This window comes from Suricata suricatta, chromosome 13, assembly GCF_006229205.1.
Source record: "Suricata suricatta isolate VVHF042 chromosome 13, meerkat_22Aug2017_6uvM2_HiC, whole genome shotgun sequence".
Lineage (NCBI taxonomy): Eukaryota > Metazoa > Chordata > Mammalia > Carnivora > Herpestidae > Suricata > Suricata suricatta.
In genome coordinates, this window is record NC_043712.1 from 18,129,104 (window position 1) to 18,156,026 (window position 26,923).

Consider the following 26,923-nt stretch of genomic DNA (forward strand, 5'->3'; position numbering starts at 1 on the left):
CCTTAAGCTTCTCTCAGTTGCTCTGGGAGGTGTTGCAGTGTCAGCTTCCAGCTCCACCAGCTTAAAATGAGGCAGCATCTGTGGTGATGTGGAGGATCTTAGTGAGCCTCTGTCCCTCAGAACTCTCTGAGCTCTACCTGGTGGCATGATGACACTCCAGTGACTTCTCTGAGTCTATTCACTCATTAGTCAGAGGGAGGTAATGCTATGGCTCCCGACCCTCCTCCTTTTTTTTTTTAAAGAATTTTTTAATGTGGGTTGGTTTTTTTTTTTTTGAGAGAGAGCATGAGCAAGGGAGAGACAGAGAGTGAGAGGGAGAAAGAGAATCCAAGTAGGCTTTGCATTATCAGCACAGTCTGATGTGCAGCTTGCACCCACAAACTGTAAGATCATGACCTGAGGCAAAGTCGGGCACTCAACCAAGCCATCCAGGCACCCCTATGTCTCTCCCTCCTCCTTAGCCGCCCACCTGCTGAGAGTTATCCCAAAGAGGCTGAGGAGGCATTTTAAATAATACTTCCAGGGCTATACCTGGCAGACAGAAAGCATATGAACCCTTATTCCCCTTTCCTTTGTTCAAAGGGACACTATCTTTGGGCAGAGTTTATTATTTGTCTATCATTAGTCCAGTTAAATTTATGACTTTGAGAATTTTCTAATAAATGATATTTTATAGAACATCACATGATCAATGGAAGATAAAAGGAGATAAATAGATGTATGGACAGATAGGTGGGTAGGTAGGTAGATGAAGGAAGGAAGGAAGGAAGGAAGGAAGGAAGGAAGGAAGGAAGGAAGGAAGGAAGGAAGGAAGGAAGGAAAGAAAGAGAGAGAGAAAGAAAGAAAGAAAGAGAGAGAGAGAGAAAGAAAGAAAGAAAGAAAGAAAGAAAGAAAGAAAGAAAGAAAGAAAGAAAGAAAGAAAGAAAGAAAGAAAAGAGTAGCAGTGGTGGAGGGGGAGTTTAAATATTTTATATTTTTCAGGGATTGACATAGTGAATGCTCTATTTAAAAAATGCTAACAAATAGTAAAAATGCTAAAATGTTTAAGATAACCCTGCCACAAATTTAGTATTTAAAGAAAAAGGAAAAGGAAATTTGTTTAATTTAGTTATTTTCGTTGTTGTATTGTTGTCCTATTTCCCACATCCAGAATTGCCCTATGTGTGTCAGGTCAGCACTGCATGCTGTGATGTTAAGAAGCATGACAGTACCGAGGTGTGATTTTGAGCAGGTGTTATTGAGATGAGGAGAGAAATGATAGAACCAGTCTGTGCACAACACTCCTGTTTTTGGAAAATCAAAACAGGAAGTAAGTCTAAAACAACACTAATAACAATATTGAAATAAATTGAATGGGATTGGGAATTCTTTGTTCTTTTTCATAGTTTCCAAACATACTCAAGTCAAAGGTCAGTGTGGTTGGTGTGGGAGGAAACAGCCCTGCTCCATACTGTCATCGAGAACCCAGGCTCCTGCCACCTTACACTGCCTCTCTTCTCAACACAGGGTCTTATGAGTGCTATAGAAGTGGCAGAATTTGGAACATCATATGTCCGATTTTTTGGGTAGGCGTGGAAGTTGTGCCATCACATCTGGACAAAAGTTGGTCACGTCATGCTGACCTTACCACAGACAGTGGAGCATGTCTTCTTGTATGTCTAGGACAAACTTGAAAGGTTTCATGAACATATTTCATTATCCTTGCTGCATGCCTACTTTGGATTTCTTTTTGTGCTCTTGCTCCCCTTCAAGCTAATCTCAACCCAAAAGCCAATGGAATCATTTAGAAACAAAAAAATCAGATTATGCCATTTCTGTGCTCAAAACTCTGCAGAAGCTTGGTCACTGCTGCAGAGTAAAAGCTAAAGTCCTCACAGTGATCTGCATGGCCCCCCGAGACTTGGCCCCCATTATCTTACTAACCTCAACTTCTGTTACCCTCGCCCTCTCCCATATGCTCCAGCCATGCCAAGCTCCTCCTTTGCTGTGTTTGTGCTCTGCCTGGAAAGCTTCTTGCCCAAATAACTCTATCCATTACCTCCTTCAAATTCAAATTTAGCTTTTCAATGAGATCCACCAGGATCCTCCTGTTTAGATGTTAATTTCCCTTCTACCCAATACTTCTAATCCTCTTTACCTTGCTTTCTTTTTTCCAGATCACTTAACCAACTTTTATCTAGTATTTAAACTCATATTATTAGTGTCTATTGCCGCTCCCCCCAACTAGACAATAAGCATGCTGATTTGGAAGTCACCTTGGACAAGAAGGTGTATGATGGCAGGGGAGACATTATACATATTTTATTCTGTATCTGGCTGCAGAGACAGATATTTCAGTCGATCTTGTTCTAGGATATCCCCCAAGTGCCTAGAACAGTGCTTGCAATGAGGGAGGTATTCAAATCATAGTTGCTGAAGGAATGAATGAATGAGTTAGGGAATTATGTGACTGAATGGAATCCACCCAGTGATAATGCCCTGAAACTTTGTCCATTTTTCAAAACAGGTTCCAAGTCCTAGACTTTGCAACAGCTCTAGATCTTGGTAGATTCATTTTGCCTCAGCTGTTCACTTTCTCTTCTGCAAAATGAGGATTTTCATATATCTATTACATCTATCTTTCAAGATTGCTATCACCACTGGAATATGGTATGAGATAATATATGAAGGGAAATAATTTTAATGACAGAAGCACTAGTTAACTTGATGTTGTTTATCTAGGGACATGGTTTGGTTACTCTGCTTCTTACACAGAAAACACATGCTACTCTGACATGATTTCTGATTAAAGATTGGTAGGTGTTCCTGGGGCAATCTCTGGGGGCCTGCTATCTGTCCACTGCATGCCTGGATATTCCTGATAAAAGCCAGACTGCACCCAATTGGTCCTATTGAGAGTCCCTAAGGAGGAGGATTGAGGGCTCTTTTGTGAGACACACCAGGCCTGTACTACTGTCCTTGTACCTGCTGAGACCATCTGTTGAAAGAGTATCTCCTCTCTGATCAGGAAACAGAAGAGTCCTTAGCCTCTCTGACATTTCCACTTACACTGCACACAGCTTGAACTGCCAAGTCTTGTCTGGACTGATAAGATATAAGACATCATAATCCTGAAGGCATTATTTTGGCTAAGAATCCTCCCTTTTTCTGCCTGTTGTGTCTCTAGTGAGCTCCAGCGGGTAGCATTGGAGGAGACTGAAGCTTTCTGTACTTTACCCATCCTCTGTGAATCTGTGTCCTCATGTGAAAGTTTGCTCACCTAAAGCAGAACAAACCTACTTTAACTGTATCCTAGAACTTGAAGGCAAACCCTAAACTGGAGGACACCAATGTCAAGGATACAGCTGGAAAGTATATGGCTACTTGCCATGATCAGGACTGTTTGCAACTGATTAGATAGAGTTGTTTGTATCTTCTTAAACCCAAATGAGTGCCTAAATATTCTTGAAAAAATGTGTTCTTTCAACTAAAGTTATTTTTTCCATATGGTTCTCTTAATACTACTTATTCTTTGATATGGGAAAATTATCATTATTATGAAGGAGCCACTCTAAACCACATCCTATCCTGAGTGATCATTTATGAACGTGAAATTCGAAAAATTTCCTAAGCATATGGCCATCCCCAAATTCCCACTTTTCCTGCTGGAGTCCAGCTCCAACAGGTCCAGGGCTCTCAGAAGGATGGACCGTGTCTGCAAAAAGGAGTGAGAGAGCCTCAGCTTTCTTTCTGATCACCAGGCAGGCAACTCTGCTCTCACCTTTACTTATTGAAAAAAATGTATGGAGTACAAAACAGAAGTGGCAATTGCCTTAGACAATAATTTCTGATAACAAATTCTTTGGTATGTAAAAATTTCCCAGAACATAGATTGGTAGAAGACTCATGCATAATCTTTACCAATAGAGACTGAAGTAGGTGACTAGATGTTTATCATATGGGGAAGGAAGGGATCTTTAGCATTCAAATACATGGCAAAGGTTTTTGCATAGCAAAGGCAAGAGTTAGGTCTTTGTGAGCAGGGCTCAATAGCCTGTTTTCAAGGGGGGAAAACAGGTTTTCTCAGGAAATGTAACATTTCCTCCTATAATAACAAAAGAAGAAACTCCTATAACAAATTTTTTCACAAGGTACAATTCACATATTTTTAGCAGAAGGCAAGTCACTCCTGATATCAGTCAGTCAGGTGCCTTGGGGGTCAGTACTTAAGCAGAAATTGAATGGGGGTTGAGTGGGTGTAGACGCAGGTCACGACCTGATGGTGGGAGGCCTTGCAAACCTGCCTTACTTCAGAAACGACTCCCAGCATTTTACTATGATTTTTTTATGTATGGTCTGTTTCTCTATTTCAACCCCATCCATTTGACTTTAGCAAATTGTTACCCGTTTCTCTTGCAATGTGTCCTCATTAAGGAGAGTTTAGAAGTCCTAAGGAAAGTTTCAGAAAGGGTCTCCAGAAGCTATTTGTAAACCTCACTGAGTCTAATTAGATGATTGAATAAGAAAGTTGGCACCTCGCCCCATGATAGACTAAGATAAACAGGGACAAGGTGGAATGGAAACTTCACTCCAGGACCAAATTCTAGCCTGAAGATCACTTCAGTTCATCAAAGCTCTGAGAACATCCGCAAAGGAAGACTCCCAAAGAAATAAATGTTCCCATCCCTGACTGCCTCATTCCTGGCTGCTTCCTGGAACTCTGGCACTTGCCACTGGAGACCCTGGAGAGTCACAGCCAGAGCTGTGGACACACTGGTTTCAGGGGGTTTCCTCGTTACCAGAGTGATGTCTGGGCAACAATAGACGACTTACTCAAGGACATGCCCCCTTTTCCTGTTATCTTCACCCCTCTGTTTTCCCAAATAGAACCAAGTGTGGGAACAGAAGACATAAATCACTCCCTCTGCTCCCTCCAGCACAGTCCTAACTCACAAACCCACCCCCAGTCTCCGTGCTCTGACCTGGTAAACCTTGATTAACCCCCTGGGTGTTGAGTTCCTGCCGCAGAACAGGCCCTGCTCTCAGAGACTTGCATGCATGCTGTCACTGGATCCTCACAGATCCTATGGAGTAGGTTCTATTAGTAATACCATTTGACACCCAGGAAGCTGTGTCCAAGAGTTTAAGGGACTTATTTGAGGCTGCACAGCTAAGAAGGGTCAAGGATTCCCTTATAGAAGCACATACTTATTTTATTTTATTATTGAAGTATAATTAACATAGTGTCATATTAGTTTCAGGTGTCCAATATAATGATTTGATAATTCGATACATTACTCAGTGCTCCTCGTGGTAAGCGTACTCTTGATCCCCTTCACTTAGTTCAACCTTCCCTCTACCCACCTCCCCTCTGGTGACCACCGGTTTTTAGTCTATATTTTGGTTTCTCTCTCTCTCTCTCTCTATTTTTTTTTTGTTCATTTGTTCTATTTCCTAAATTCCACATATGAGTGAAATCATATGGCTTTTATTTTTCTCTGTCTGACTTTCACCTAGCATTGTACCTTCTAGAGCTATCCATGTTGCTACAAATGTCAAGATCTCATTCTTTGTGTGTGTGTGTATGTGTGTGTATGTGTGTATGTGTATACACATATATAGTTGACCCTGGGTGGCTCAGTTGGTTAAGTGTCTGACTTTGGCTCAGATCATGATCTCACTGTCTGTTAGTTCAAGTCCCACATTGGGCTCTGTGCTGACAGCTTGCAGGTCAGAGCCCAGATACTGCTTCATATTCTGTCTCACCTCTCTGACTCTCCCCTGCTTGCACTCTGTTTCTCTCCCTCTCTCAAATATAAATAAACATTAACATTTTTTAAATAAAAATGGGCAGAGAACCTGAACATACTTTTGCCAAAGCAGACATACAGATGGCCAATAGATACATGAAAAGATGCTCAATATCATTAATCATCAAGGAAATACAAATCAAAACCACAATGAGATATTAACTTACACTTGCCAGAATGGCTAGAATCAAAAGAATAAGAAACAAGTTTTGACAAGGATGTGGAGAAAAAGGAACCTTCATACTTCTTTTTTCTTACCTCTTTGCTGTGAACTTCCTTTATCAGCTACCTCATCAGTTCTTGGAGGACATCGAGGGCTCTAGAGTATGTGACCTCAAGCAATATCTTCTTCTCTAAATCTTTTTCCCTTTCTGTAAGATAAAATGATGGGGTTAAGCTTTGTTCATTTTTCAAAATCCTTGGACTCTAAGGATGCAATTAATCACAGCAAATGATTTGCTGAAACATCTCAGTTAGTAAACTCTCACATACTGCTTTTATTAAATTTACTGAGAAGTCATGAGCTGGCAGTTCTTTGTGGCTCAGAAAGAGGGGAGACTGTGGACAACTCAACCCACAGGTCAAGGTAAATAAAGCCAAATTCAGAGTGTGGTCAGTAAACATTTTTCTAATTTTTGAAAATGTGAAAAAGACCATTGGCTGTTCAAACAAGTATGGTGTAGTTTCTAGATTTAGGAGACTGGTCCATACTTTGCCTCTGTCACTAACTTACTGTCTGATCTTGGGCAAGTCATTAACTCTTTGGGAGTTTGTTTCTCCAACTGTAAAATGGAGATGCTAATAACCATAACTATGCTTTCCTCCCAGAATCATTTAGAGAAACAATGGCCCCATAGATAGGGTTAACCTCTGACTACCCCATCACAGCCCATGCAAATCAGAGTTCAAAACTAGATATCCAATACGCTCCCTTTTTCAGTCATAGAGGGTTGACCTCTTATGGGAATAACTGTAGCAACAAAAATAGTCAGTAAAAGATGGGAGATGATTGGCTTTCTTCCCCAACAGCCTGACCATTAATGGAATTAAGCAAGAACAGAACCTCTCATCCCTTGCACTTGCTCTTTCAAGTCAGTGAGACTCAAGAAGTGACGCCTTTTGAAGACACTGATTGTGTTTGTTGGCCAGTGGTTTTAAATGCTTATTCGATGTTGAACATCTTAGCTTTGGGCTGAACATTGTTTGAAAGTTCCAATTAAATTTACTACTCTCTCCTTTCTTGAAGCAGATTCCTCTTTGGATAACCTTGAATAACAGTGGCAAACAAAGGCGTATTCAAAAGCCCTGTTGTACTTTCCAAAGTAATGGCCCCTGGTGGGACAGTAGTCTTGATTTTTATTTGAATCCATGTTTCTAGGCACAGAGGGAACATGCACCCAGAAATGTGTTTTCCCAGCATGCTTTGCTCCAGGGTCATACCCTTTTGGGTATTAGTCATTCTTAACTCATTAGATCAAAACTAAAGCTAAATAAAATCTAAAAATGGATGATTTGTCACCCAGAAAGCACCAATAAAATGTAACCACATGGAAAGATGAGTTAAGCCAAGCCTGCCCTTCTCTTAAAGATAATTTTCTCTAATGTCTCACGAGTTACTATGTTTGTTTCCCTACAAATCCTTCCTGACCCAGATAGCCAAGCCCTGCCCTTCAGTCGTCCTTTATGAGCCCACTGGCTTTTTCCTCACATGAAAATGTTTATGAAGGCTTGTGCTCTCTGATTTGGGCAGGTGCCATGATTCCAAGTGGACCAGGACTGGGCCACCCACCTGAAGCATCCCCACACATCCCACATCCAGCCAGCACATTTGCCAGTCTTCTTCCTAGGCCCCCACCTCCTAACAAGACCAACCCAGATAACTTCTGATACAACAGTAAACTGAAGTCTAGTTTTTTGAGGATCGGCCTTGTAGAGAAGATGAAACCTAGTCCTGGTCCATTTTCTCAAAATATTATCTCAGCTGTTGGTCTTTACCATGGGCATATGGATCAGCCCATATATAGATTTTGACTGTGGGTATTTTATCTTCTGTATTACTTAATAATACAAATACAAATAATAAGAACACTGACAAAAAGTATTTAGAAAATCCTCAATACTAATACTAAACAATATTGTTAAGTAACACTAACAATAAATTTATGTTAATGTTTTTTTAAATTTATTTTTGAGAGAGAGAGAGACAGAATGAGCAGGGGAGGGTCAGAGAGAGAGAGAGAGAGTAACAGAATCTGAAGACAGACTCCAGGCTCTGTACTCTCTGTCAGCACAGAATCTGATGCAGGACTCGAACCCACTAACTGCGAGATCATGACCTGAGCCAAAGCCGGACACACAACTGACTGAGCCACCCAGGTGCCCCAATAAATGTATTTTATAATTTAATGACAATAATACTTTCCTAATAATAACTCTGATATGCATACCACTAAGCATTATAACACTGATAAAGTAATGATAATAACATACACTCTATGTTGAAGCTCGCTTACACATTTTTCTCCACTTACACATTTCTTACTGTCTCCAGGTAGCTATGAGTAGAGCATATAATTTCATTTTATACATGAAGAAACTAATGTTACAAAAAGTTACATAACTTGCCTGCATCCTCCAGCTAATCAGGTCCAGAATGAATGCCCAGGGCTGACTGAGAAGCCCATGCACTTAACTGCTCTCTTCGTCTTCTTACCCATGTGGTCAAGTAAACCAACCATGTGAATGGTCAGGTTTGGTCCTCTATCTTCATGGAAGAATCAACATAAGGATAGAGTGGAGTTGAACCTATAGCCTCTAATTCTATTGGGTTTGACTAGCTACCCTCCACTCTCATCATTGCACACCTGAACTATCCTGTTGTAAATAGTCCTGGCTGAAGGGATGAACAACTAAATATATATGACCCAAATAAATAAGTGTCATTATTAGATATATTAGGAAAATGCAAGGGCTTGGGCTGCATGAGTTTTTCAGTCTCATTCTTGTCTGTTATTCTAGGAACCTGGAAGGAAGGAAGAAAGGAAGGAAGGAAGGAAGGAAGGAAGGAAGGAAGGAAGGAAGGAAGGAAGGAAGGAAGGAAGGGGAAGGAAACAGTAGCATTAATAGCATTAATTTGCATTAGTAGTTAACACTTACTAAATCTTTTTCAAGTGCAAATATTGCACTAAAAGCTCAACATATGTAATCTTTCCAACAACCCTAATGCAAATGTGAAAGATGGCCCCTGCTGAGGTCAAGAAATTTCTCCAGGTTCACATATCTGGAAATTAGTAGAAATGGATTTCAGACCTAGATCTGGTTGCCCAAGGAAACTGCATGCTTTACTACAAGGCTATCATGCCTCATGTGCTAGACACTTCACATTGCACAATGAACACTGCTGCCCCACTTAATCCAGAAAGTAGTGAAGATTCTTTTCCTCCCTCAACACTTTGTTCATTCAGTGGCATCATGTATGACCTGTTCTTTGCCTAAATCTCCAGCCTTGGCTTCTTCCATCTACCCAATTTTCTATCCATTTTGGCCTCCTTACAGACTATCTTACCTTTTGCTCCTTGTCACATGCATTTTCTTCTTGGAGCACCTCCCCCTGTCCATTAACTTAGCTCATTCCTTCTATGTTCTCAAGATTGGGACTTGGGGTCAACTCATCCAAGAGTCTTTCCCTGGGTTGCTCTGAGCTTCACTTTAATGCCTCTTGTTTGTACTTCTTCCAGATCCTAAGCATCTCTCCATCATAGTACTCATTACACTACACTGTGCTTGTGGATGTGGCTGCTCCTTGTCTTCCCAAACTTTGAAGACCTTGAGTACAAAGACTCTATCCTGTACTATATCACATCCCCACCACTCAGCAGTATCTGATACACAATAGACATTCTTAAAAATTTTTTATTGTTTATTTATATCATAGACAGAGACAGAACATGAGCAAGGGAGGGGCAGAGAGAGAGGGAGACACAGAATCTGAAGCAGGCTCCAAGCTGTCAGCACAGAGCTGACGTGGGGCTCTAACTCACAAACTGCGAGATCATGACCTGAGCTGAAGTCGGAAGCTTAACCAACAGAACCAGCCAGGAGCCTGTGAACAATAGACATTCTAAGGCTATTTCTGAAATGAATGAATGAGTTCATGGTTCACTGGCTGGATAGTTGGATGGAAAAAAAATTGAGAATCCTTGCAATGAGTTGTTGTAGATGCTAAAAGTAATATAATATGGCATGAGCCCTGACAGCCCTAAAGACTACAGAGAGGAAAGCGCAATAATGAGCAAGACTGGTTAGGAAACAGGAGAAGCACATTCTAAAGAATAGCAAAGAAACATTCACCTCACAGCTCATCAAGTTCAATCCTCTTATTTTACAAATAGGGAAACTGGGGCATGGAGAAACGGTGTTGTCAGATATTGATTTATATAAAACGAACCAGGTCTCTTAATTCCCAGACCAATGGCCCTCTATCTTTCCCTCTTGTGAGATGCACGGAATGGGATATTGCCCCCATAAAATACTTGTTCTAATGAGGCTCCTCAGATTTAAATGGAGGCCTCTTAATGAGAGGAAGTGTGTGGAATGCCAAAGCCAGCAGAGTTTGACCAAAAAAAGGAAATAATGAGAGCTGCAGCTAAAGTTAGACCCGGGTGATAGGAAGTGCACCTAATTCCCTAGAAAAGGAGGAAAACACAGAAACTCCTCAAATACATGACATAGCATCACGAGATCCTCAACTCTGGGTGACCTCCCTGATGACTCTTGGTTGTGACACATGTATATAATTTCAAATGTACACAAGAAGATGCATGAAATTAATGAGGAAGACTTGATGCGAGTAAATTGGGCTTGAAAACAGTAGAGAAAACTGATGTACATGTCTGATAACAGATTGTTCTATACTCTAGACCCAGGACTTCATTCTACCGCCCAAGAAACTTTACATTACAAGTATTTATTTATTCATGGTCTCATTGCCTTAGTGCTTCCCTTATACCCACATATTCTTCACAAAGGATTCAAAATGATCTCATTAAAATATAAAGCAGATCTATGTTACATTGTTTTTTTTTAAAACCTTCGTCTGTCACACATAGAATGAAATTTGATCTCCTTATAGTAGCCTGCAAGGCCCTTAGTGGTTTGACCCGGACTACCTCCCTGTTCCTCTGATCCCCTTCCTTACTAAGCTCCAGCTACTGGTCTGGTTTCTCCTTCTTTTTCTTTTTTCTTTTTTTTTTAACCCCCTCCAACACACCAAATTCTTTCTTGCCTCTAAGTCGTCTGTGTATTTTTTTTTAATTTTAAATGTTTATTTATTTTTAAGAGAGAGAGAGAGAGAGAGACAGAGCAGAAGTGGGGGAGGGGCAGAAAGAGAGGGAGACACAGAATTCAAAGCAGGCTCCAGACTCTGAGCTGTCAGCCCAGAGTCCAATGCACGACTCGAACCCACAAACCGCGAGATCATGACCTGAGCAGAAGTTGGATGCCTAATTGACTGAGCCACCCAGGTGCCCAACTGTTTCATTTTTTATGTTTAATATCAAGTATCAAGTCATCAAAGAGGCTTTCTCTGACTTACCCTTGCAGAAGTGGTCCCCTAATACCCATCCCAATGATTCACTCTGTTTATTTCCTTTATAATATTCATTATCTGAACTCACTATGTCTGTTCTCTTGTTCATTGATTGTCTTCCCTAAGCCAACATAAGTTCCTAAAAGGCAGGGACCTTGCTGGTCATATTCACTACTAAATTTCCTAATGCCCAGAAGAGTACCTGTCACCTAGAAAGCTATACATTATAATCAGCTAATGAATAAATTAAGAAATTTATATAAGAGAGATTTATTGAGTTGTCTGCTGTGTGCAAGACATTATAATGGGTCCTGTGGGGGACAGAGATGAACTAATCATGGCATCTACTAATGAGGATTTTATAGACTTACAGAGAAAGTGATTCTAATAGTTGGTAATGAACAAATATAACTTCAGTGCCATATAGATATGACTGGAGTCATTAAAGGTAGATAAAATGGTGTGGGGTTAAACTTACACAGTGTTACATGTAAAATGTATTCACTAATTTAAAAAAATGGTATGTGGGACTTTTTGGGAGATATTAACTCCAAATTGAGTCAGAGCCAGAGAATATGTAGGATTTTCACAAAGAGAACAGTAAGGTTCCCTGGTGGACCTGAGATCAATGAGGACAGGAATATTGACTATGGTATTCATTGTTTTATTCCCAGAGTTAAGAAATGTGCTTGGCATATGACAGGGATTTTATGAATATATGCTGAGTGAATTAACAAATGCATAAATAAGCCTATTGCAACAACCATTTCTTTTTTTAATATAGTTTATTACCAAGTTGGTTTCCATATCACACCCAGTGCTCTTCCCCACAAGTACCCCTCTCCATGACCATCACCCCCTTCCCCTTACCACCTCCCTCTTCAGCCCTTGGTTTGCGCTCAGCATTCAAAAGTCTCTCATGATTTGCCTCACTCCCTCTCCCCAACTCTTCCATTTCTAACATCTATCTATTAAAATATGCTTGTGTCCATTTAATGGGAAAAGCAATCTTCCATTCTTATCATAGTCCATGTGTAATAAAAGTCTCTTTTCATTTCTGTTAAAATAAAGAAGCACTCTCTTCCTCTACTTGCACCCACTCAAATTCCAGGATTATCATTTGGGTGATGAATTAGCCTTGTAGGAGAGGTCAACACTCATCCCTCCATGTCCTGTTACCAAAGAAGAAAGAGGAGCTAAAAACCTTGGGTGAGAAGGGACTTTCCTGTGTGGTAAAAAGAAATGAAGATGCTCACAGGGGAGGAGTGGCCATGAAGGTGGAGAGAAGCCTTTATGATTTCTGCTCTATGCAACTACTTTTTAACAGCTTTATTGACATTTTACTTACCATAAAATTCACTGTTTTCAAGTGTAGTACAATCCATGACTGGAGGTAAATTTACAAGAATTGTGCAACCATCACACAATACATTATTGGCACATTTCCGTCAGCCCAAGGGTGACCCTCACAGTCAGTGCGGTCGCTCCTTGTCTTCACCCCCAGCCCCAGGCAGCCACTAGCCTGCTTATTATCTCCACAGATTTGCCTTTTCTGGACATTTTGCATAAAGAGGATCATGTACATTTATATCATTAATTTCTATGTCAAAATCTTGTGCCTGTCTATTATTTGGAGGCAGAATTTGAGCATAATCTTTTTCCTATTCTTTTTGTACCTCAGTTTCTTTATCTTTAAAATGAGATTCATAACACTTCCACATATGATTAAGGCATTTAGTGCAATGCCTGGTAAATACTACATGCTCAATCAATCACATTTTGGTATTATTATTATTTCATTTATCCTACCCCAACACAGCTCAGCAAGGCCAGGATAAAGAAATCACAAATGGCACATTAAAAACAGAGAAAATATTTCCATTCAGGTTCTAGCAGGGGGAAGCCTGTTTCTTTTTCAGGGCTTTTTGTTCCCATTTCTTCTTTGGGGGATGGAATGTAGATGGATGCGAATTAGCCATCTCATTCACTGCTGATTTACTGCCAGAGAAATGATTCTGGAACCTGAGTAGATGTAAGAGGAGGCAGAGGGTGTTTTTTCTGTTTTGCTAGAAATGAGAGGAGACCTTTAATCTGAGCTCTAAGTGACAAGGACAGGGAACTGGTATTTCCATTAAGCAGACATAGTAGTGTTTTCATGTCTGACTATGGCATATCCATTAGCAGAAAGATTGAAAAAATTCATTTCTGTATTAAAACCCCAGTGGAAATGAAAGTGTGTGTGTGCACGTGTGTGTGTGTGTGTGTGTTTCCCTGAAGGAAATGATTTCTTCCTCTTCTCAAGCTAAAGAAAAAAATATACATATAATTCCTGATTTCAAGTCGGGAGACTAAGGTTCTGATGCCTGCTCTGTCCCTGGAGCAGTTAACTGAGTAAACCAGTTCCCCTCAGTTTACCTGCTGTATTCAAAGGAGAGGTTTGACCTCTGAACCCCTCCTCTAAAGTAGGTCTGTGGTTCTAAGACTGTGGAGCTCTTAGAGGAAAGGCAGGGCTGCAGATGGTTGGGGAAGAGCTCAGAGCTGCGCACTTTGCTACAAAATCATGCATTGTATGGACCAAAGGTTTGTGTTGGAAGAAACTTCCTTTCTCATAAATCACAGAACATTTACAGTTTCTTTAGTTTAAAGCAGGGGTGAGTGAACTGTGGCCTGTATGCCAAATCCAGCCTACCTCCTTTTTTTGTAAGTAATGTTTATTGGATTACAGCCACAACCATTTGTTTACATATTGTCTGTGGCAAAGGCTAAAATATTTACTGTCTGGCCCTTTTCAGAAAAAAAAATCTGGTGATCTCTAGTTTAAAGAATTGATTGGCTTTGAGAACCACTCTAAATAAAATTTGAAAATAAGCACATATAGTTATATAGTTAAGCAATTTTAGAAAGCCCTGACTAGTGGCAAATGTGAATTGGCTAAGGTCATAGAGCTAGTAAGAAAGAGTAAGAAAAAAAAAAAAAGCCAGTAAAGGATGGGGTGAGGTAAGAGACTTATTGAGTGTTCAAGGATGCAAGATAATGCTCTCAATACTTTATACTAATGTATAGTTCTCACAACTGCCATCTTATTATCTCAACTTCATAAATGAGAGAAATAAGACCTAAGAGTTTAACAAACTTAACCAAGATCATAACGCTATTAAGTAACAACTTGAAATATAGGACTATATGGTCTGGTATAATTTTTCTGTTACAAATGGGAAAGCAGCATTCAAGAAAAGGAAGGAGCCTTGCACAAAATCCTTTATGACAAAGGAGAAGGAGTCCCTAGGCTTCTTGTCCCCATGACCAGCATGTCCCCATTATCACAGCATGAATTAGCCCATCTCCTAACTTATGGGAGATTTCTGTGTCTATATACTCTCTATCCATTTTACTGACCACTACCAGGCCTTTAGGTCTAAGATGATAAAATCATATCTTCTATTTCTTTTCTTAAAGCCCTGGCATCTGATAGGCATGCAATGAATGTTTGGTTATAATGATAAACGTCTATTTATACAGGATGATGTCACAAGAAATTATTTTAGCACTTTGCATGGATTACTATAGAACCTTCCTCTACTGGTCTTCTATATTTTCAATCTCATTATCTGTGAACATATATATGAATATTTAAAATGAGGAAAGCATCCATGGTCTCACAGCTAGAGGGTAGTAAAGCTTGTATGTGAACTTGGGCAGGTGACCTAGCTCTAAGATCTGCTCACTCAGTGTGGTCCATCAGTTAGTGGGCATGAAGTCACCTGGGACTGGTTAAGAATGCAGAATCTCAGGCCTGTTGGATCACGATCTGCATTTTAACAAGATCAGGTGATTTGTACACACATTAGAATTTAGGAATCTTTGCTCTAAATCAGCAGATGATGCTCTCTGGGGTCGAATAAGAAAGGAGTGAATGAATAATTGCTTTCTGTGCAGTGGCAAGAAACAAACTGATCAGAGGAGTACTGTGCTCCAAGTCAAAGGACCCAAGTGTCCACTTCTGTAAGTCAAACCTCTTCCCAAAACAAATGCTCTTTCTTCAGACTCTGTGCCAATATGCTGCCCCTCCGATCTCCTGAAAACACCACCCTACAAATGTCTAAGATCTATATTTATGCTTTCAGCTGCATAATAAATACAGAAGCAAATGCTTCAGGACTGAGTAATGGAGCTATAACCAGGCCGGCTTTGCTTATGATGCACCCACTGTGTGTTTTTAGGCAAAAGGCAGAGGGGAAATTGCCATCTGCTCAGTAATCTGTGACTTACTATTTCCCGAAAATCTAAAGTTTTCCCAATTCCTTTAACATGAATTACAATGCAAACTTGAGGCAATAGTTTTGCTCCTGGAAAATGCCTCTGACTTCTAGATATAATCAGAAGTGGCAGGGGCCATGGAGATGCATTCAAGGTGGTACAGTTATTTTGTGCTTGCTTATCATTTTTTTCAGATTTTTAATAAAAATTTTCACCAAGTACTCAAAGTAAGTTGTTCCGTCCTAAATCATCTCTCCTTCCCAGGCCGTGGAAGTGTTCTTCACTGCTTCAGGGAGATGGGAATTGGGGAAAGCATCTTACTGCCACTTCAATTGAAAGGTGACAATTATTTCCCTCTTTTATAACCAAATCCTTCATGTCTTGTGCTGGTTGTAATTCCTCTGACCCTCAGTTGTCTCAAAGGTCAAATGAATATAGTGCGACCTACCATTACTGGGTCTTAATGAAGATTATTTTCCCTTCATTATACTGAATTGTTCATTAAACCACTAACCTAGTGATTTTTAACCATTCATGAGGATAGCAGTACCATGTGAGTTTGTAAATCATGAGATCCCATTCCCAAATAGTCCAATGATACAGGTTCCATTAGATAGTGAGAAGACCCAGAAATCAGCATATTAAAGATGTTTTCCAACTGATTTAATACAGAAGGTCTCAAAACCATAATTTGAAGTCTCTCTCCAGGAGTTCCTTGCATTCCTTTAATACAAATTCCAACTCCCTAGGCAAATATGATTCCCCAAAAGAGGGTAAGCCCAAACTTGAGGTGATGCCTTAGACCTTAGGAGCAAACTCCATGATGTGCTCTCATCCCAGAATATCAAGCTGGGCTGTAACTTATGGGGAAAAAATCACAGAGAGGCAGGATCAAGGCTTGAAATGCTGTGCTTTGGGCTGGAGTGCTCATGAGTTAAATGCATCCATTTGAGTCTCAGATCCTGACCCAGCTCGCAAGTGATGGGCTCCCGCCCTGCTGCAGCACTGTGCAGGACATGTGGAACATGGTCCACCGTACCACCCTCAGGGACTTGGCTCAGCATACCCAACTATTATGAAAATAGTAGCAAACTGCACTCAGTTTATTTCACCCTGACTTGTTATTGTCAACAGTTGGACGTGATTGAATTCCTTTTCACTTGCAGTGGTAGCTCTTCTACCTCTGCAACTGCTCTCCGTGATTTGTTCTCATATGCACAGTAAACTCCTCCTAAACACTAAAAAAATAAAAATAAAAATAAATTGCACTAGCTTCTCCAAGACAATTTGCATCATTTTCAGATCTTGCCTATTTTGCAGTGGGATGGTAGCATATCCATTTATTTATTATGTAAACACGGAGCACAGGTCTGGGGAATATCTTATCACTCATTATAATGCCTGGACTGTGTTCAGATTTCTTTTTGTCTTTCTTTCTCACATCCAAGACCCCTCCTCTTCTAATCAAAATAAAATATTCTGAGCACCAGTTTGTGCCATATATACAGTTTGGATCCAAGATGAGGAGTTTGCTCACGGTTGCCTTAACAGTTCAAATCCACCAATGCACACTCTCTACTTCTAGACCTCAGGTGCTTATATCTGCAGTGACATCAAAAGGAAATTTTTATTTTATCAATAATATTAATAGATGTTCTAAATTATGATCAATAAACTATTGAACAGTTTCATCCATTATGTGATTAAATTTTACAACAATCCCACTAAATCATATGTTATTATTCTTATTAAGAACTTGAAATTAAGAGGTAATTGTCAAAAATCAGTCGAGGAAGTCAAGGTTTGAGCTGAGAGTCATCAGAGACCTGAGGCTGGGTGTTTTATCACCACTACTTTGTTTCTCCCAGAGGGGAAGAATGTGGCCCCTGAATTTGATGGGGCGATCAAACTCCAGTTGGGATTGGCAGCATAATGGACTGCTATCTTACTGGATGTGTTGTGACAACCCCCTACCCTCCTGGGCCCCTCGGGGTTTATTCAGATTGACTACCAATACCGTCACAGCTCTAATATCATATGAACTTTTAAACTAACTGTACCACTTGATAATTTTTGGTCTTTTTGTGACCCCCTAAAAACGGGATAAAATTCTGCTATAATTAATGATCCTTCATATATCCCACACTGAATAAAATTTAAGAAGAAAAAAAGATACTATCAATAATTATCCCTGAGCATTAGGTAAAAGCCATAACCATCCTAAACAAACTAAGAAGTATGATCATCATAGCTTACCTTATGATATGCTTATCTCTCTAAATTCACAGTTATTGGCTGAATTCACAGTTACTAGCTGAATGTATTCCAATAATATGAAAGATGATTGTCTCCAGAGAAAAAATAAGGATGAGGTCAGGGAAAAGAGACTATTGGGTGGATCAAAGTTAGCATTACTGCCAGATCAAGATGGGAGTGTTAGGGAAAAGAGACTACACACGGTGAGAGGTGACACATTCAGTGAGTATAAGAAAACAATTCCTAATTTCCCCATTGTTCATTAGCTTGACATTGGACCCTGGAGCCTCTATTCATAGTGATGACACATACTCAGAGCAAGATTTTTCAGGTTTCTTGTAATTCTGTCTCTAGGCATTACTACTGCTGCTAGCTAGCCCGCCTTTCTCTTTGAATGAAGAGTGTATGGGGCTGACAGATGTGTCAGCTATGGGCAGGTCATATCTTATTTCAGAAATAGAAGGTGACAGCTAACCCTGTTCCAAATAGTCCCCCAAGCCACGAGGCCACAAGAGCATGCCTCTGCTGGATTCTGCCATTGGAACATCACAGTTTAATCATTAACCATGGTTTACATATTGCTATCCTGACCTATCATATTCAAGGCAATAGCTCCTTTTTTTCCCCCAAGAAAATGTGAATTCTTAGGAGAAAGAACATATACACAGATACTATCTGCTTCTTACCCCTACTTTCATCCATCCTTTGAAGAATTAAACACACATGATAAGAAGATAAAGTGGGTCAAACTTTGTGTTGACCTTGGGAATTCATTGATGAATAAGACATGGTTTTTGCTTTTGAAGAAATCAATTTTTATTTAATGAAACCTATTGATATATAGTAAATCAATATGTCACCATTTTTTACAGAAACTTATCCCATTCTAGACATTTTACATATATCCCATTTAATCTCCATCCCAGCACAGTAACGTAGGCTCTCTTATTCCACTTCACAGTACCCCAAAACAACCCTTATAAGTCACAGAGTCAAGATCTCATCATAGGTCTGTTTCATTCTACACTCACTTCTCTGTTCATAATCTCCAATGGCTTCTCATATTATTCATGAGTAAAGCCAAAGTTTTTACTATGACCGAATGGCTGTATTATCATTTGCCAAATTTATAGATTTCCCCTCAATCTAGGCACATCATAGGAGTGTGCTTTCTGATTTCATATTTTGCGTAAATCTAAGTAATTCATTCAGTCCAGTAAGTTATGTTGGAAGTGGTGTGTTTCACTTCCAAACTGAGTATTGCATTGCCGATGTGGGACCCAGCACAGATCTCTTTTTTTCCCCCTTAGGCCAAGGCTACCAACAATATTATAGATATTGGCCATTCAATCAACCTGTCTTAGTGAGGATGTGGAAGCAAAGGTCCCCTTGGCCCATGATGGATATTAGCCCTGTGGAAGAAGTCATGGAGATCTCAGATTTGTTTATTCCTGTATCATAACCTGGCTTCTCATGATTATAAAGTTAGTTGTTGTTTTTTTCCTTCTTGAAGTGTGACTCATCTTGTCATCTGATAAGCTTTTTTATCATGGAATTTTCTAAAAGTTAGCTCCATGAGGTCAAGGAGTTTTACTATTTTTATCACTAATATATTTCTAATGCCAAGAATAGTACATGTCTCATTGTTGGATCTCAGCGAATCCTTATTAAATTTATCTAAGAACAAAGCTACCTCATTACATCCATGAATGATGAGATAGAGTCAGTATCCGGGTGTTTTCAGAACAGAGGACTGACTCAGAACAAGGCTGGACTCATGTCTTTCACTTGTATGGCCCCAGGGCCTACTGAGTGCCTTCAGCATGGTGGGAAATCAATATACAATTGTTGAGCTGTTACAATGAAGAGCTTCCTGTGGTTCTCATGACCACATGAGAAGCAGTTCACCATGCACACGTGCATTCATATATCACTCCACTCTCCAAAGTGGTGAGACCTTCATCCATCGCCCCGGAGGTCCTAATCATGCCTTAGTCATGACCAGTGATTCAGCTGCATTTAGCTTTTCCCTAGTGACATTCCTCTCTTCCTATTTCAGTGTTCACTCTCCTTCTCTATCTTTTAATTCACACCTCTCTCAGGTGTGTCTTGGACACTTAGCTCCAGTGAGACCTGCTGCCTTTTAGAAAAAATAGCTCTTTTTGTTTCCATGTCAGTGGAGGCACTTATCACAGATTTCAGCCTCAGGAAACTGTTAGGGGCACACGGGTGTATCTGTCAGAGATTCCAAAAAAATCATGCTCTTATCACCAAAATATTTTCACACACTGGAAATAATGCTGGCTTTTCTTTATGTCTGAATGAATGTGCTTCCAAGGGTCGGTTGCCCTACTGACATATAAAGCACAAAATTCCAAAGCATAATTCATATTTTTCTTTTACTGAGTTCCTTCCCTATTTTGCTGTAGACATTGCTTCCAGATACCCACACTCTCTTTTTACCCAATTTGCTACCTTCACCTAAGGCAAGGAAAGAAGATTATGTATGGAATTGGCTTGTGTGATTATGGGGGCTACTGAACCTGAAATTTGTAGGGCAGGCCAGCAGGTTGAAAATTCAGGCAGGATTTATATATTACCATCTTGAGGCAGAATTCCTTCTTCTCTGGGAAACTTCAGTTTTGCTCTTCAGGCCTTTAAATAACTGGGTGAGGCACATTATCAAGGGCAACCTTTATTTAAAGACACTGATTAAAATAGTCAGTCATAGCTACAAAATACCTTCAACCAACATCTAGACTATTGTCTGACCAAGCAGATAGGGCCCATAGCCGAGCAAGTTTGACATATGAAATTAGCCATCACATGTTTACATTTGCAAATGCACAGCAGACATTATTAATCAATCACTGTACTTTCACAGGTAAGTTCATATGAGGTTTCCTGATTCCTCTCCCAAAAGCACTGTTGCCAACCATTACCAACAGATAGAGTTGAAACACATCTCTGCTTATATGTTTAAAAAACTGTTCTCATCACTTTTATCTCCTGCTTAATGGTTCTTCATTGCCTAAGTTTCCATATACAAAACATGTTTCAGAAGACAGTACTCTTATACTCTATGAAAGAGAGATTTTGTGTTCAACAAGATTTACTATAATTGACTTCCCATACCTGTCTCCAAAAATCTCAAGCACTCCTATAGGAATTAAAACAGTAACAATTTGATAAGCCAGCTTTTCAAAAATCTGCCCACTCAAGCCATTCTTAACATTGTACTCACTAACAAAGAGGAAAACATATTTTGGGAAATGCTTGTCACTCAAGGCCTTTCCATATCTGATATCAACTATCTTTCCAAAGCAAATGTTTTTTGAATCAAAGTGTTCCTTGAACATTGCCTACACTATCTACATCCTGCTTGTCCCTCAACTTGCTCAATTAATTCTACAATATTTGTGTCAATATCCATCACAGAAACAATACTATGTGTTCAATGAACCTTCTGTCCTGAGTATACAGGAAGAACACATTTCCCATCCTCCAGTACAGTTATTTTGGGACCATGTTATTGAGTATGTCCACTGGGATGTGAGTGACATTAAGTAAGCCTACTCCAGGCCTGGCCCCTCAGTTTTCTACTCCATCTTCCACTCTCTGCCTTCCCTTCTTTCATGACTGAAAGCACAGGACTCTCAAAGAGAGCCTCACGATGCAAGAAGCCTGCATCCTGAGTCACCATGTAGAAGAAAACACGACTTAAACCTCAGAGAAAGTGAGGAAGACATTCTTTTGATGTTTGATGTTAAGCTACTAAGATTTGGGGGCTACATGTCACAGCAGCTAGTGGTAATTATCCTGACTATTACACCAATCCATAAAGCCTAACATGCTTTCTTGGCTGCAATAGGTTTTCTTTCTCAGACCAAGTAATACTTTGGTACACTCATGATACTTACCATGTTCTACCTCACATCAGAATGACTTATGTTGCTATTACATATCTATTCCTAGGCTGAGCTTCTTGAGATCAAGATTCATATCCATTTCATCTTTGTATCCCTCCACCTCACTTTGGAGAGTGGACCGTATGTGGCCATCATCTAGGATTACACAAAAGGTATTCCCATTCTAACATAAAATTCATTGTGGTCAGACAAAACTGTGAGCTTAAAAGCTTAAGGACCTATAGCATTTGTCAGGGACTTTATGTTGACAGCTTTGATGGGCTGATCAGAGTAGCTTGCACTCATCCTTATTTAATTCTGTGGTACTTCCTTATGTAGAGAGCCGAGACTGAAAAGTCAAAAATGCTCCCATTTTGGAATTAGAGAGGACTTGGCTGAATCCCAGTTCTCTCACTTGTTATTTTGACTTTGGACAAATGACTTTACATTCCTAAGTCTTGGTTCCCTTGTCTTTAAATCTGAGAATAATCCCTACCTCGTGGGACTGCAAGGTGGATTAAATGAAATCCTGAATGTGAAGTACCCGGTAGAGAGCCCGGCACATGAGTAAGTGCTCAAGAAATGGCAGCTCCTTCTGCCTGGGCTGGGCGGCTGCTGCTGACATGTCAGCAGGGGCCATCCTGGCTTGGGGAAGCACGCCAGAGCCCTAAAGGAAATTGGATGGCTTTTAAAGCAGAGTTGATTAAATATGATTTTGCAGCTCCTGCTGAGAGACGAGTAGCAAAGGAACATCTGTGTTGTTTTATCAGAGAATCAAGAATCGAGTGTCATGTGAAGTCCTTTTACAAAGAGTCTAAAAAGTTATTGATGCTACCAAGCAGTTTGTTTAGAAGTGAAGTCCCTTCTGAAACAGCCATGGCTAAATGGTGAGGTTGAAACAAAATGTAAGTAACAGTTTTCTTTCCGTATTGGCCCTGATAGTTTGAAGCATACATGTACTTTTGCTTCAGGCCGAGCTCATGCAGCACTGATGCTGCTCTCTCGGTGGAAAAATGACCATTTAGAGTAGAGAGTAGTCTAATCTTTTATATAAACATGTTAGGAGCAGTCCCTGGATGGCAATTTAAGATGGGAAAGTATGTTTATTCCTGTAAATGCCATTGTTCTTCATTTGGAAGTGGTCATGGAGAATGGAGGGCTGACGAAGTGGAGACATAATTGCTTGGGCTCCAGTTTTCCATTTTTTTCCCTCAAAAATGTCAACAAAAAGTGGCAGAAAATGTATCCAATAGACCTGGGTTCAAGTCCTGGCCTGTCCACTGGGTCACATAAGGTGAATCCCTTCCCTTCTCTTGGCCTCAGTTTCCCTGACATGGGAAGGAAGCACATCGGGCAACTTCTCAGCCCTCTCTGTGATACCAATAAGCGTGGCGTGCTAGGATTCCTTTTCATGCGTTCCTTGCACTGGTGGGGAGAAATAAATGGTTACATATGAGGTGGAACTGAGCGAGTTGGTTTGAAAAGGAGCATTAGCCTGGAAGGAAAATGAGAACATTTGGTTCAGTTCTCCATTAGAAGATAAACGTCACATTTATAGTAGCCAAAGGAAACAAAGATGATGGCTTTCCAGTTTTTTGAACTTCTCTGTGCCCATCAAAGTTATTATTCATCCCACACACGCAAAAGCCATGGCAGGAAAGATTCTGACCCAAACCCCACAAATCCTGTCTCCTCAGATGAGTAAGAGCTGGCATTTATTGAGCCCTCGTGATGTGTAGGCACTATGCTAAGTGGTTTATAAGCTTCATTTTATTTTTGCTCACCATAGCTACAAGGAAGTAGAGGTATTACTCCCATCACACTAATTAGAGACAGGAAGTCAATTGCCCAAGGTCAGGACAAGCACTAGAATGCAAAACCAGCTCCCTCAGCGGTTCTCACTGAATAACTGTTTGATTCTGTTATGCCTCCTGGTGTCTTTCACACATTCCTTTAACAAATGTTTACCAAAGGCCTGCAATGAACTAGGTACTGGGGATCAACTCTTGTAGGGAGACAGAAAAGGCTACTGTACATAGGGAATTCATGTTGTAGCTGGGATGTGGCAGAAAATAAACAAAACCATAAACAGAAACAGAAGGAAAATACCAGATGACAGTAAATAATATGCAGATGATAGAATCTTAGAGTAAACGTAAAGGGGAAGTGGGTGGCTGCTTATTGGATGCATGAAAGAAGCTACCTCTGAAGATGTGACATTCAAACTGAGGCCTTGGGAAAAGTATCTGGCCCCTCGGAGCTTCAGGTTTCCCATCTGTAATGTGGGGAATAGTAAGATGAGCCCAGAGAACAGGATGTTGCAGAGGAGCAAATGGCACTGTGAAGGTTAACAACTTAGTACACAAGGAGATCCTTGTAAATGCAAGCGTATGACCTTTTAGTTTGGCTTTCCAATAGCAGACAATTTTGCACTTAGAAATTTAGGATACCTTAGCATGTGTTTGAGCCAGAGTAATAATAATAATAATAATAATAATAATAATAATAATAATAATAATAAAATAGTAATAACAAAGGTTTACTGAGTGCTTACTGTGTGCTTATGTGCTGGTCAGTGATCTCAATACTTTACATGTATTAAATCCTGTCAACACCCCCATGAAAAAAATACTGTTCTTTGTTTCATTTAATAGATGCTGAAATTAAGGCCACTCTATGCAGATAGCAAGCCATAGGGCCAGCCTCAAACCTAGATGCTCTCGATCCTGAGGCCATATCCTTAGCATCACACTTTGGTGTTTCATATATAATAGTCTTTTACCTCAGATCTCCAAAATCCCCTCTTCTCCTACTAGGAGTGAATTAAAATGCTTGTGAACCCCCTATTGCTCTTTGACTATTCAGTTTTGCACCAGATATTGTGACCCCGCCTAGAAAGTAATCGGTCTGGTGGGCAATTAGAGAGGACTGCATTTTCTCCAGATGCTATGAGATCCTCCTAGCACTCCATGGACTCTAAGAATTTACTTCATTATCTCCCTACCCCCAGAGGTATTCAAATAGAGGCTCGATGCTCCTTCATCAGAGGTATTGCATGATGGATATTGCACATTAATTAGAGCAATTGATCTACAATTTCTTCAATGCTAAAATCCCAACTTCCCATAAAGATTATGCAGTAGGGGTTTCCTCTGCCTTTCTGTGCCCATAGATGAAGTAGGAGGCTGCTTATAAAATAACTCTATAGTGCCATCCTTCCCCTCTCCCCAAGTATAGTCTGCATGTGTCTATTTTCCTCAACCTGGAAATAGTTGCTTCTCTGATTTAAGGCACAAAAAGTCTTCAGTCAGAATGCAATTGTGATCTCTGGAAGGAGGCAACTTACCAATGACAGATATCAGAGCTGCTAGCTCCTACATCATTAAAGAGAGGACAAGAACAGCTTTCTGGGGCAGCGAAAGAGTCAAGGTCCAGACTGGAAGCTAAGGATAGAAATTGGGACAAGTTGAAGATTTAAAAAAAAATCAGTGTTTAGTATTTTGCCTGAGGCCACCCTCATACTTCTAAAAATATCTCTAATGTATAGAAAATGTTTTCAGATATAAATTATAATCTGGAAAAAAAAGTGGAGTCAGAGGGAATAAAGAAAGCTCCTTATAGACATCCTTGCCCATTCTAAAAGAAGGACCCTTGTACTCATAGTCCAAGAGGGAAGGAAAAAAACAGCAGTTATATTTTCCACAGATCCAGGAAAGGGTCCCATTTATAGACTCAGACATTTGGTTCAGAACGAGATTTTCATTTTCTTTTATGTGTTAATTCACAAATGTCAGCCTGGGCATGACCATCAAGATGAAAAATAACGGTTGAACATAAATTCCAGGAGCCCAGGAAGAAGGGCTAGCTCTGCAATCTGAAGGGTGCAGCTGAGAAGGCTCCTTTTTGCTGACATAAGGTTCAGATCTAAGGTGATCCTTAAAGATCTGGCTTCATGAGAGGGTGTGAATGACCACTGGTGTGCAGAGTCCCAGAGGAAAAGCCAGGGACCCCGCTAATAGAAACTTGGGGTTCCAAGGTTCTGTTTTCTTGAACGATTTGGAGATTCTCTCTGTAGGTTATTTCCACCCAGAGGACCAATTTATCAAGTGAGCAGCAGGACAACATGGACCAGATTTACATCTGAGACATTAAAGATTGTATCACATAGTGGCCAACACAAGCAAAACAGACATGGGTTCTTATTCTTGCACTACTTGGCTGAGTTGCTTCTGCTTTCTGATCCACTTAATTATCTATAAATGTGAAAGAACAGTGAAAGTTTATTCCTATGGAGTTTGAATAAGATAATGTGAATAATATGCAATACCTAATACTGTATGAACTTCCAGTAAATACTGTTATTATTAGCATTATTTTATAATACATATTATATGTTTATATCTGTGTATCTCTATACTTATGTTTATGGAGAGATTTCTCTTACAAATAGCTATCGTATCGTCTTGTGTATCTTCAAATCTGAATTTTAGCAATAGTCTGTCTGAATGGATTAATTAGAAAACATCACCTTTGGCTCATCAGCCAGTGGCTGTCATGGGTCACATGCCCTCTTATAGTCTAATCAGAGACACAAAGAACAGCCTACAGAAGCTTTTGTGAATCAAGACTGTGGGCATGATATTTCACATAGAGATAGCATTAGATTGATTTGTCCAGCTCATCCAACTCCATGTATATAAAAATCTTACTGGACCCTCTATACAACTTGGGAACTAATCAGAAATGTGAGGTCAAGATTAACATACATATTCCAACTGGAGTGGTCACCATTGGCTGTTGGATATCATCTTTATCATAGATTCTTGATGGAGTGACATCAAAGCCCATTTTGCCCTGCCCTTTTATCTTCATGTAAAAAACCTAAGTTCAGAGAGAAGTATGTGGGGAGTCACATAACAATCTCTTCTTTATTATCCAAACTCTTCCCAGCTCTAAGACCTAAGTCTCCCTTCCTTTGAGCAGACACTCTTGGCCTTACATGGAAACACTATATGTATCCTCTCCTTGTGTTCTCATTGTTCTCAATCTCTGCACTCTTTACTCAGGAGTTAATCATATTCATTCACTCACCTTATGCACACAAGTACTCTTGAGGACCTACAGTG

At 40.0% G+C, this 26,923-nt stretch overlaps 1 long non-coding RNA gene across 1 annotated transcript; it reads right to left on the reverse strand.

Moving 5' to 3' along the window:
- On the reverse strand, positions 1-25,226 carry LOC115276639. Its single transcript, XR_003902036.1, has 3 exons — positions 25,144-25,226; positions 6,048-6,160; positions 1-78 (listed from the first exon to the last, which is right to left on the reverse strand). It is a non-coding gene; the product is annotated as an uncharacterized LOC115276639 (long non-coding RNA).
- Between the last annotated feature and the right edge of the window lie 1,697 nt (positions 25,227-26,923).